Source organism: Channa argus, chromosome 24, assembly GCF_033026475.1.
Source record: "Channa argus isolate prfri chromosome 24, Channa argus male v1.0, whole genome shotgun sequence".
NCBI lineage: Eukaryota > Metazoa > Chordata > Actinopteri > Anabantiformes > Channidae > Channa > Channa argus.
In genome coordinates, this window is record NC_090220.1 from 2,601,707 (window position 1) to 2,616,057 (window position 14,351).

The following is a 14,351-nucleotide window of genomic DNA, read 5'->3' on the forward strand; positions in this document are numbered from 1 at the left end:
AGTCCTGTTTAAATGTTGAGTCAGGATTAATAATCTGTCTTTGAATTGTTATATAGACTTTGGACATACATATTATTTAATGACACTTGTGCAAAATATTTGTTTCAAAATTGTTTAATCAATTAGCGTTGTCGGTGTTTTGCTCAGGGGCCGCTCATGTACTCACACCCCCCCCCCAAAATAAGTTAAAACGGCAAAAAAGTGAAGTCGAATTTTAAATTAGTGTATCATCTGGTGTGTGTTAGCTCAGTGGTTAAGAGTCATATTACATAATTGTAACGTCCGGCCAGCAACCTCTGTTGATGGGATCCCTCCTGCCTCCTTTTCTCTTCCTCTGTTTCCTGTCTGTATCTCTATTATGACTATCAAGATGAGTAATATTCTTTAAATTGATATGTGAAAACCCTGTAACCTCAAATGTGGTCAGTGTGTAGTGCCAACATAAAATTGCACAATCAGCTCGTCTTCTGTGGTCTGTGAAACTTCCACCTCCCTTTTGGCTCGAGAAGTCTTTTAAAAACTGGATCAGCCAAAAAGATTCAAAGGGTTTTTAAGCGAACAGCTATATATAATGTTAGCCAGAGAAAAAAGAAAGCAGGGATGCCATTTCTCAGAGGTGTGAAAGAAAAACAGACAACAGATGTCATCCAGGCAGGGGGTCTGTCTGGCTCTTCCCTCCCCATCCAGATGACTTACTGCCACTCACTGTGTCTGTCTGTTTCTTTCCTAATGCTAACTGCTAAAAGTGCGGGATCACGTGCTCATCTGACACAGTTGCAGAGACTGTTGGTGTTGGTATTTCTTTCTTTGGTCAAGTCCACAAAAACAAGTTCAAGGCTCCATTGAATTAGATGCCTAATCCAGAGGAATCATGTGTAGCTGTTAAAAACATTGGTAAATACATTATTGATTTTCAAAAACAAACAAACAAACGAACAAACGCACAAACCAAATATGTAGATATTTAGTTGAACGAGAGATCATAGACGATGAATGATGTGACATTGTTTAAATAAAGGAAAAAATAGCAGCTGAAACAAATTTGAGAGCACAGATTACATCCCTCAGTCATTAATGTAAGAGCAGATAAGAAGTGTAAGCAATATAGTAATTTACTTTATGCTTTTCACAATAAAGTGTTTTGTTGTGGTAATTAAATTGCAATAGGAACCTTGGCTTTTGCCGTGGTGATGATGATAATTAATCTAGCATTAAAGGGTTTAGCAGCTTTTAAAATTGAATAGTGCAAATTGGGAAAAACATTATGTACAATACATAAAAACCTTGCAGCTCTGCAGGCTGCTGAACGATTATGACACCCTGGCTCCGCGGTTTTTAGAAATTCTGCTTCGTGTCTGTTAGTGCTTCAGCAACCACATCAGAGTTTGATCCACACATGGCCGAGAGGTTAAAGCCACGACCATGTGTGTGTGAGCTCCAGTAATTGGTGGTGGGTGGTAATTGTCCCGGCGTCAAGACGTGGGTGTGTTAGTATGTACATAAGATGTGTGTGTGTGTGTGTGTGTGTGTGTGTGCGCGCGCGTGTGTACTGTGTCTCCACTGTGTCTCGAGGTCTCTGGTCTCTTCAAGCTGCTGACAGTTTCCCATTAGACACTTCATTACTGTCAAAGCAGCAGAATCAAACTATCCCACACCCTTGCTCTCTCCTCGAAAGGACCCTTTAAAAATAGACTTCCCATCTCACCTTGTGCCCGCTTTTGTTTTTGTTTAGGAAATAAGAGTGGAATGGTCATTCATCTTTACCAAGTTGAGTATAGACTTACTATTATCACTAATAGTGACGCTTTAAAGGTACAATATGCAACTTAAGCAAGCACTAGCATAGGGCTTGAAATCAATCAGTACATTGGAAACTTTTCTGACCTTAGCGCCCTGCTACACTCTACCAAGCATTCTCCAGTGCCTCATAGTCATCATTATGAAATTACAATAAGGGGGAAATCTTCAAACGTTACTAATCAAGCAGAAATAAATGAGATTAGACGGCAGATCCTCACTCAGATCTCTGCAGAAATCCCTGCACGGCTGGGAGGGCTGTCCAGTGTGTCTGAATTGAAACTTTGACCCGATCGTGACTGTGGAGGGAAAATCTGTGGACTGTCAGAATTGTTGCATTTCATCCTGAGAGTGACACTGACTGTCTGTACTGAATTTCATGGTGCTCTGTTATGTGTCTGTTGAATTAAATGTAATTCTGGTGTACTGACAGACCCACACTTTGCACTGAAGCACAGGTCATTCAAAATGTATTTGAAAACAGAAATTATTGTTCATTATGTTCATTATCATTTGTTTTAATATCTTTTTTTTCTTTATTCACCATCAAAATTTCGTTTTCCTTTTCTTTGGCTTCACCTTTTCTGAAATAATGCACTTTCATCATTCGTTGATTAATTCATACCGTTATTAGAGTTCATCAATCAAACTAAATAAACCCCTCAGTGATAAGAAAACAGTAAGGAATGTTTCAGAAAACTTTCAGTTTTGCTCTAGTTGTTTTCACTGTGAGCTGGTGTGACCATATTTCATAGTTTGAGCCAAAAGTGAAAACAAAGAAATGTACTTGGCAATAATTTGATGGATCAGCTAATAGTTAAACAGCCACACGAGGCTCAGTTTTCGTGGAAGGCAGAGCGGCTGTGGAGACTGTGGTGTACTGATATTTCAGCTTTCAGGAAATCCAAAACCACCTTGGGACTATTGTGTGCTTAAACTGATTTGCTTGTCAGTCACATGAGGCCAAATCATTTATTCAATAAATGTGTTTCTGTGACTATTCAATACTCCAATTCCCCAAAAGCATGTTTGAGGTATTGAGGAAACTAAATATTGACTTGTAATTTCCTGTCATCCTTTATGAATTTTAGGCTATGTGTACCCCGAAGTTTTGTTTTTTTTTAAATTTTCATTGTGTTTCAGCATCATCTATGACTAACGTCGGTTAGTGGTCTTATTTCATAATAAATCCTCTATTCCACCTCTGATTTTGTCTTTTTGTCTTTTGTTATTGTAGAAACCAGATTATACCAACCTATGCACAACGTATACTTGTTGCTTATGGAGTTAATCACCTCTGTAGCGTCCTTGTTTGAAGACACATGTCCTAAATATTGGCACCACAGCTGTGAACAACTAAACACGACTGATTTCTTTCTCGGATGGCACGGTATTCCGAAGTATTGAGCTACATTGTACCGTTGGGGTGTGGACATGCTACATAAGTGATAATTCATTCAATAACCTTTAGAGCTACACAGTAAGGTGCCAAATATTTTCAGCATTACACGTCAGTAAGTTGAATGCAAGTAAAATGGCTGTCAGTCTGAAAGTAAGAGACTGCTCTTAAGGCACACCCTGACTAATGGTTGACACGCCAACGTCAGCTGCCAGCCTGCACCACCGACACCAGTGGAATGCGAATCGCTGGCTTTTCAGCTGACTCAGCATGTTTAATTGGCACTCTGAATCGGTGAGGGGGAACACTCTTGTTGGCTGTTCAGCTTAATGAATCGGTACACGAGACGAGGCGAAGAGAACAACACGAGTACACTTTGCAACTTCTAATCAGCCATGGCAAAATATATGTGCAGGCCCAGGTCTTTTACTTTCACTTCCTCACACATAAGTACAGAGCGTAGATGCTACACGCCCTTCGGATGTCATTTCTGCAGTGTGTGCCACTTGTGGATCTCTTTTTGTTTAGAATTTTTTTCTCCCTGTGTCGATGTACAATTCTGCTTTCCATAATATCTATATGAGAACCATGGTCAGGGTAGAAAAAAGGTAGAAAAATAGCTAAAATCGTTCCAACTGTCAATGACAGTGTCATTAGAGAAAATAAAACATCCCACACTTTAGGAGTAGATTTGATAAAAATTAAAAGTTGCCCAGTGGGACTTTACCTCTCTCCTTTACTTTCTCCCCATTCACTTCCAGGTAAACTGACTGTCACTGTTATTAGGCTAATTCATATCAGGTCTGGCTCTCCACCTCACTTCTCTTGCAGAAAAACAGGAAGGAAGGATTAGAGCGGCGCGCTGCTCTGAGATCCGGAGAGGCCGGACGCGTCGCTGGGTGGAATGCACACATGTGTGCGCACACACACAAACACACACACCCTGAATTTTGAGTCTCTGTGAACACACAGAGTGAACACCAACAAACTTTCCCTTACTATCCACCACACACATACACACACACACATGAATCCCTATTAAATGCATTGGGTGATCACGACCAAACAAATAGGACAAGTGGCTTGAGGAAAAATTGTTGGATCGTGGATTTAAGTCACAGGGCGAGAACGACAACGAGAGAGCCAAGAAACAATAAGAGCCTCAGCCTGTAGCCAAGAACACCACAGTAACATTTACAACCTGCATAAGGGTTCATTATGAGAAAGAGGGGCTCATTATAACCTTTTATGGGAGGAAAGAAATAGTCCCCTATGACTCACATTTTAGTTGAAATGCAAAGATGCAAAACAAAATGTAAAAAAAAAAAAAACCTGTGGCTGCATTTGTCCCAGAAAGCACGCAAAGTTATCTTGGACAGATATCTGTGACCTTGAGAGGCGGTAATTGAGCGGAAAGGGGATGTTAAACATCCGCTGGTGGGGTTTCGTGTGACTGTGTACACACAACACACACATGCACACACACACACACACACACACACACACACACACAGCAGCAGCAGTGGCAGCAGTGTTAGTCCCGGGCTGGCCTCTCTCTGGCATTATCTCATGGCCTGAGCACTCCTGCTAATGCTGAGGCCGGCCAGCTTCTGCACACAGAAGCATTACGTGCATCTGCCTCACATTATTCGGCAAATTATGGTAAAACTGCACGTCCAAAGACATTACTGATGGTCGAAGTAAGGCAGCGGGACTGTCATTCTCTCCTTTAAAGATATCATGCACATGGGGGGTGGCTATGGCTCGGTTGGTAAGCCAGTTGTCCACAGATCAAAGGGTCAGTAGTTTGATCCCCGGTCCTGGCTATATGTCAAAGTGTCTCTGGGCAAGACACTTAACCCCTAACAGCCCATTCCCATCCCCACTGCTGGAACAAGCCAGGTAGAATTTAGGGAGGGTTGCGTCAGGGAGGGCATCAGGTGTAAACCGGTGTGAACAGATGATCCGCTGTGGCGACCGTGAACTTATGGGACAAGCCGGAAGGACAGAAAATACAAAAGATGTGCTGCTCTTTTTAATAGAATACTTTATCAAACATTTAATTCTTATTTATATGATTGTTCTGTTATAACACATAACCACTGTTATTTGAAACCTGTTTATTTTTTACTACTAGGCAAGATGATAGAACATCTCCTTTGAGGTGTTTCTTTCTGAGCTCGAATTAAACTAAAGCCCCATATCCCTGTCCACAGACACATACTTTGCTTGGGGCCATGTGATGCTTGTTGCTATGGACACTATTCAAAGCTACAACCACCAGATCCTTTGGCAGCACATGACCTCATCCCAGTTAAGGTGGTTTCTGTTCCATAAAGTAAGAGCAGGAAGCCACGGATTAATGTTGACCAACATGAAAATTAAGTTTTGTGTCAAAGGAAACTTGCAAAAAAAAACATTTTATGCAATTACTTTTCCCCAATTTCACTCTCCATTGGAACTACAAGGATTTATAGAAGAATTTGTTAAAATTAAGTTATTCATACTACATCCCAGCCCCTTTTAATGTTGAAAGAACAAATATGCTTTACTATTTTAACATTTTGTACTGGATCTGCACCACAACGTGATGCTTTCAGCAAATAGTCACAGCCTTGCATGCTGTGTGTAACACTGAAAAAACCTCTGATCTACTCAGCTTTTGCCAAACCAACTTCTAATGTCAAATATAAGTGACTTTATCCACTCAAGTGCTGTGTGAGTGTTGTTTGTTGTTAGCACAGTGAGCGGTGACTCACCCACAATTCTTTAGGAAATCTGTAGGAAATGTTTGCTCCTTACGCTGCTTATGCTGTTGCCCACACACACGTCTTTTAGAAAAATGTGTATACTAATTTTCTTCAAATCATGCATAGCCCATGGGTGATGGGGGCCATGCTCTAAAGTCTGAGATCTGTATGACTGAAGGATGAAAATCTGTTACCAGCACAAGAACGTGGTTTAATACTTTCAAGCTTATGCCAATGCTCTCTCATCTGAACAAACATCCAGTGTCTCTGCGTAACCTCAGAATGTTCTCAGTGGTCAGGTCTCCCCCTTCCCTCCCATCTCCAAGATATTTCTGTAATGAATAAACTTTCTCGCCTCGCCTCACCCTGAAAAAGAGTGTGTTTTCTAGCACTCATGGTTTACCCAGCCTCCCCCAGGTGGTGACTCGCTCTCCAGTCTCTCTCATTCTCATTTGATACCATGTTTTTCAGAGGACACTGACTAAAGAGACACTAAATTGTTTGTGTATCAATCAGAATTGGGTGAAAGCGGCGCATATGATCAATCATCATACAGTAAAAAGCAATTTAACAAAAACTATAAAAACCTTAACTAAATTTTTGGCCATTTGACAGCAGTGAAATAAGCTAAAGGAACATTTGATAAATCCTCACCTTCTCATGTTGGTGGACATCATCATATGGCATCAACCTTAGATTTTATTTTTAATTTTTAATTCACAAAATCAAAAGAATCATTGCTTTAACATTTGAAAAAAGGCTTGTTTTTATTCTATAGTTTACTTTTTCTATTCTTTTTGATGTATATGCTATTTTAATCATAAGTGATGGGGGTTTAGTTTGTTAGGGGCTTACTGAGTCTCCACATAACATAGAGTAAATCGACATGACAAGTTGTGCCTCCTCATAAATCTGAATGCAGTGGTTTTCTTGTTTTCTTGTTCTTGGATGTCTTCAATTCTCTGGTCTTGTCGAATTCTCCCTCTCTCTCTGTTCCCTCGCGTCTCTGGGAGTTATACATTCAGACCTTTATGGCTTCATCTTTCCGAGCTCCCAAATATCACAACACTTGATGTTCATTTCCTACAGAATCAAAACCGCAATTAAATTAACCCAGTTACTGCTAAATGTGGAATGTATGCAATCTGTGTATGTTTGTGATGTTTGCGCAGATGTTTCCATGCTATTCTGGAACCACACCAAATGTAGGCAGCAATAACAGGAGAGGGAGCGAGGAAAGAATAGTGCAGATGAATGGTAGACTGACTTAATAAGATACAAACAGATGTGGAGAGAGTTGGAGAGCAGCCAGAGTTTACAACCCAACATTTTATTTCGCACTCTTACACTATTCCTGATGCTTTTTCCTGGTAGGGAGATGCCTGATTAGTCAAGTTGGGCTGTAGACAACTGTCTATGACAGTTGTCCACAGCAGTTGGGGGGGAGATTGTAATTGTATGTTTTTCCGTTGTGTTGTGGCTTTTCGCAGTGTGTGTCTTAATGCTGCGTCTGTGTTGTCCAATTGATGTTTTTTTATTTGTTTGTGTTTTCTGGATTTGCAGTGCCGTGAGCTCTCAGGGCCACCACAGTTTTCTCCATGTACTCTGGTTTCCTCCCACAGTCTGTCAACTGTCTTTCACGGCAGAATCACCCAGATACACTCACCCTTTCAGCCACGCATAAGGAATGTGAAGTTACTGTGTAACGTTTAACATCGGATTGGGAAGATTACTCACAGGGAAAAGAATTAAACAAGCACTGAAAAATGATTGTACAACAGTGTGAGTTTGCACCCTGGACCCCTGTGGGCACGGAAACCTGTTTGCTCACATGTTGTAGGGATACTTCCTTGGTGATGACTTGGTCTCAGGTTAGGGTAGGTGGTAAGGTGATAAGGACAAAAGTGTGTTGCTCTCTCTGTGTGTGTGTGTGTGTGTGTGTGTGTGTGTGTGTGTGTGTGTGTGTGTGTGTGTGTGTGTGTGTGTGTGTGTGTGTGTGTGTGTGTGTGTGTTTACTTTTGTTACATTTGTATGACTGAAAAAAACAAAACTTCTCAGTGAATTAATTGATACCAAGATTATGGTGGTTACAGCCATAATTTACCTGTGTGTTTAACAAAATATTTTTTTTTTTTAGAAAACTCAGCATAAAATAAGGAAAGGAAATCAGTTCATAAAATATTTAGCAATATATTGAAATGCATGGCAGGACCATTAAACATTGAGTCTTTCTCATTACATTGGCTTTGTGAAATTGGCTTCAGAAATTCTCTATAACTCAATCTCTATGTGGCGAATTGGACTTAAAAAAGCTTGACTCAACTTGTTTTTGGAGGTTTAATTGTGCTTTGACTGCTTTATTACCTCCTGAGCTCCAGGTACTTGGCTCCCCTTAATTCTCTCAAGTGGTGTGTTGACAGTGAAAACAAGCTGGGGAAACAAATGCCAGAAGGGATCCAAGGATCCGATTGCACTGCCTCAAACCCCCTACTTGGCTCAGGCTACAATGGGGGTTTGGGGGTAAGATGGACAGTTATACAAAGACTTTGGAGTTTTGCCAATGTGTAAGTGCACCAGAGGTTTCTTTAAATATTCTTGCTGGAATGCCACCTCAGTGAGAGTATTTTCTCTTTTATGAGGATGTGTGGTTTGATTTTGCTCCAAATTAGAGTTTGTAGGATGAATGGAGACTGATTCAAAGACTTGTGGCAGTGTAAAAGTTAATACTTTAAATATGTTTTCCAATTAATAAGGCTTACATATTATAGACGTGTTATATGTGGGTTGTTTCGATTCTAATTTAATGGATAGATAGATTAAATATATTTCTTACTATCAATACACACTGACAGTGAATTGAACCTGCTAATCCAAAGCGTGATATAGCTTATATGTAGTCATCTTTTAAAATTCTCTTGTCCCATATAAAGACATTTAAGTGCTGTGATTTATGCTTGAATTTATTAAAGTCAGTATCACTGAAGTCTTTATAATTTTCCGGTTTCGGTTGTTATGCAGGTTATCTGTAACCAGGGATTTATTCATAAGTTAATGTTGTGCCACTGATCTTTTTTTTTTTTTTTAAATAATAATGTGGTTTAACGAAGATAACATAAATCCATGTTAACAAAAAACAGCTGTCCTGTTTATCTGGCCACAATGACATTTAAAAAATTGAGACATAGCACAAAGTCCTCTGAACTTTACACAGCCCGCGTCCCACAGATGGCTGGTTTGTATCACAGTATTGCAAAAGCTTTGTTTTTCCCCATACACAGAAACACCAAGTTAGCATTTTGTGTTTTCTGAGAAGCTGTTTAGGAAAAGCTGAGTGCTGGAGGGAGAAAAACATCAGCCTTTTGGAAATGTTTCGTTATTTTCATAAGAGGACAGTTACTGTACTGTGTGGACTTGAGCCTCATTGTACTTGTGCTTAAGTTTTGATTGCGATGATTTGTGATCACTGCTGATCCAGTGTTGACAAATCCTGTTTGAGTGACATCATGAAATCATCAACTTCACAAAGAATCCATAAAGTATAATTGATGGTTTCATTATAACAGATTTACACTGCTGTAAAATTTTGCAGCCTAAGGCATCTCACCGCTTTAACATTTTAAAAATTAGTCTCATGATACTATGTTAGCACAGGTCAAAGTAAGGCCACATATTTATACACTGCATCATCTTTTACTCCAAAGTACCATAAAGTACAAACCAGATAAAGGCCGGTGATACCTAGACCTATAGGGAAATCTAATGATCACTTGGTAAAGACATTATATGTTGACAAAGGGAAGGAGCAGGGGCTGGATACAAGGGGAGTAAATTGAAGGTTGAGGTGGTCAGGGTTAGGAGAAGAGGAGGAAAAGAAGAAGGGGGAGAAGCCCGACATCTTGGAGAACAAAGAAGCACTTATAGAACTACCAGCAACAGCTCAGAACATGTTTAAGTTGTCCGAGAGTTTGGGTTGTCTGTCCGTCTAAGACTCTGAAATGGGACTTGCAATGTGTCTTGATGAAAAGTTAAAAATATTTATAACACCCGAGTCACAGCTTGAAGTGAGTGCATTATTTATTACACCTCAAGGGATAACTGTGGTCATTTTTAAATTATAATATTGTCAACATTTCCTATACAGACATCATAACCAACAACTAATCTCCTCTAACCAGAGTTGGTGTCTGTCATTGGGTTAGCTCGCTTGTCTGTGCTCTGTGAACTCTCTTGCTGTCCAAAACCACTTCAACCGAACGTAAGCCACCACAACTGTGCATGTGCGACAACTGTAAAACATCACAGCCATTTCGGACATTTTTCAACAACTTAACGAGCAAGTGCAACAGCATGAAGAAACATGTCACAGAGTGGAGCCCTGGGTCTGACTTGGATATTTGGCTTTCACTGTAGTATACAGTTTTACAGTATAAAAGATCCAGAATTTCTATGTTCATCTGAAGAGTGAAAGGTCTTAAAGCTCATCTTACAAGCATGAAGCATGATATTAGTTTGGTCCAATATGCAACTTACGTTTATCAGACCAATTATTTTCAAATGTCATCAAACACACCCGGAGGACATCTCTGAACAAAAGTACCCCAGCTGGTCAACAATAATTCTGCAGACACAGCATCTGTAAGACGTCACTGGCTTCATCCACTCCTCCAAAATTACTCTCTTCAACCCCCTCTGCCTCCTCTCCTATTTCTCTTCTTCACTTCTTCACACTCCCTTCCTCCTCTCCCATCCGGGCCTCCCTTATCTCCCACCCGCTCTCCATGCCAGCTGTTGTTTTGAAAGCTGTGAGTGGAAGGTCTGCAGGTCAGGACCTGGGCAAGACCTCTCGGGTCCTTAGTCTGGATAAATGCAGGCATTGTAAAGGGAGGAGAAAGTGCATACAATTTTTACAACCATCACGTTATTATTATATCATATTGATTATTGACACTTCAAACATTTGCCACACTGTAGGGGGAGACTTGAAACAGGGAACAGAACTGAAGAGAAAAATGTTTTTCCATGAAAAATGAAAACATCCCAGATGTTGTTCTCCAACAGGAACTTTTAAACCTGAGTATTGTTGGTGATAAGGAAATGTACCTTTTTCGTCTAAGGCTGAAGCAGAATTCCCCCAACAGAGTATCACTTATTCCTGTAAAGAAACTTTCGGAGCCCCACAGCTTTCAGGCCTTGAGTGAATGTGAGCTTTGTCCTCAATATCAGGGAGGGGAAGGTGATTTTGGGCTGTCTGAACCATGGCCTTTGAACATAGAGGTCACATGTCCCTGGAAGCCATTTTTGAGGCCCACAACTGCACAGATCTGTTGCAAAAGCATTCCGCATTCCTTTGAGGTTCAAAACTGACCAGCATAACGACATGTTCCCAGGCAGTGTTGTAGTCTGACGTGATCCCAGCCTCCTCTCCAATCCAGCCGCAGCTTCATGAGGTCACGTATAACTGCACAAAGCGACAGAAAATCAAGACTTTACGGTAAAATGTTCTTCCGCTATTGTTAAACATAGAGATAAAAACACGTTACCTGCTCACCAACTTGTCCTGACATATCTCAACATCAAGAGGATGCACTGTCTTGTAATTTTGAACAAACAATTATAACCCCTTTGAGACAATGTAATCTAATGAATGTAACAATGGATTCACTTTTCTTCAAGTGTCACCATGATGTTGACCTTTGAGGCTCTCTGTAAAATGTTTGGACCAGCTTAAAATTTGTTTGTTACAATTGTATTTGGGCATGACACGATATTAATGTTGCATTTGGACCATCTCAGTTTGGAGGGATTTGATAAAAAGGTGGTGTTAAAGATCAGGGACTTCTGAGGCTTTCTCTCACATCACATGATGAGGGAGTCCCCGGGTGTCCTGCAAACATACAACATATAAACATATAACTTATTAATTTATATCACTTTACTTTGTCCCTGTTGGTCCTCAGGAGACTACCCATTCAGTGGTCTGGAATCCGTGCGAAGCAGAAAAAGGTGAATTTGGTGTGTTTGGCCTTTGACATTCACAGACATTACATGTCCCCAGAGGCCCAAAACTGAGCAGGTGCAAGTAAAGGACCTTGACTCAGAATCCAGATCGGTACAACACATTTGTTTGGTCATCTTGGTTGCACACATACATACAATTATTCCGTGTACATATTAATGTCAACTGCATACAAAACATATTTCCTCTCATTTCACCCTTATTTTTCCTTATTTTATTTGTATTTGAACCTTTTCATCCCCTACGAGGGAAAAAAAAAAGTCAGCTCACTTGAACCTCGGATTCTCTAACATTCTAGTAAATGTAACTAGAAAACAGTCAGACAGACCATTAAACCCACTAGCTCTGATGTAGCATGTGATCCCAGTGTGATCTCGTTATGCAGGGGTGTAGATAATACTCTGAGTTTCATGGGTAGTAAGGTCATTCCAGTCAGTCCGGCAATTGAAGCTGAACTTTGACCTTTAACCTGCATCCTTGACTGCAGTCACATGTATTTATAAGCTAAAGTCTGATTAAAGGGATTGAATTGATTAATTTAATTCCAATTGTATGCAGACAGCAGCATTTGGAAAAGTTGAATTCATTAATTCAGTTGAATTGTGTAAATAGACAAAAACGTTAAAACCTTTACGTTTTCGTTTAATATTCTCATAATTGACACTCTAAGATTTTAGCTAATGGGATGATGTCATTTCAGAAATTAAACTTACATACTGTAAAATTACCTCCAAAAGGGTTGTTTTAGTCATTCTTTGACATGATAAGAACCCAGGATTTCGATCATTGTCAATGCTGTTTTACCTTGCTGATTAAAGAAACACTGCTGAGATCACTGACACTGTCCTCACCCGAGAAATTACATCAAATTATCAGTTGTTTCCAAATTTTAACACATTAATAACACCAATGTCCTACAAACTTACAGTAGAGATGATGCAGTACAACCTACAGAGCATATCTAATCTAGTGCCTGGGTGGTCCAGGCACCTTGGGTAAGAAGTGACCGGCAGCTAACGACAAAGTTCAGCTCGAGCGGTTAAGTCAAGCCATGAGGCTCCAAGTGAACAATGAACAAAAGCAAATCTCTCAAAGATCCTCTTAATGTTTCTGATCTTTGATGCAACTTCCTTTCCTTCTGTCTTTATGTTCAGGATATGACCAAGTGAAGCAGCAAAACCACACCGCTGTGCCCGGTGAGGAAGTCTAAGCCACATTCAGAGCGTCTGAGCCTGTAGTCACAGAAGTGTGATCTTCACAGTCCTGGGATGAAGGTTTACTTTCTGCCTGCATCATTGCAAAGGCCGAGAAGACCGTGAGCAAATATGTCTACCTGCTGGTGGTGGCATAGTTACATTTTTTTATTTTTTTATTTTGTCCTTTCGGCTTATCCTGTGAGTTCGGGGTCGCCACAGCGGATCATTGTCCGCATGTTGACTTGGCACAGTTTTTACACCGGATGCCCTTCCTGACGCAACCCTCCCCAATTTCTACCGTGCTTGTGGCATGGTTACAGTACTTAACAAAAATTAACAGTAAAATTAACAAACAAATAAATAAATGTTTTTAAAAGTAGGTCACGTAGCATATGCGCTGGACCGCCACCAACATATGCTGCCTATCTGCTAATTAATCTACTCATCATGTAGCCACATACCAACAAACTGTAACAATAGCATATTAAGCTTAATATTACAAACACGTCATGTTTATAATAATTTCTGCTTGTTTAAGCGATACTTTTGCAGTTGCAACTAAGCATTGCGACCTCTTTAATCATTGTACTGATTGACCTGTTACAGATTCTTTTCTATCATCCCTGTCTTTAAAGATTCTGGTTTACATGACATCACCTTCTAAATGTTGAATGTTCATGTTTTCACAGTATGACCTATAATTTTACCTCACTGAGCATTTTATCAGGCAACAATAAAGCTCTGGGGCAAGATGCCAGGAATCTGTCATTTTCTTCTTCATGACCATGAAACAGTGTAGACATTGCTCATGTTGAAACACAACTCTGACATCCTACTGTGAATAATGTGCTAATTAGATTTGTCCTGTGGTTGTTGCCGTAATAAAATCTATCCGGTGCTGCAGGGCCCAAAGGTTGAAACCTGATCTGAAATCCAAAATATACACTTGGACAGTCTCTCCAAGCTGTTTCCTCTCAAGTCATGGCACGCTGCTCTTTATCTCCACTCCTAGTGTGTTTCTACGTGTGTGTGTGTGTGTGTGCATGAGTTTGTGTGTGCGAGAGAGCCAGTCTGTGTGGACACATGGAACTGTGCAACTTCTCAATTATATTCTTGTTTGGGTTTCTACAGCGCTTTATTCTATTCTGCACAATTGATCACACATGGTTCCTACTGAGTTCTGTTCTACACAA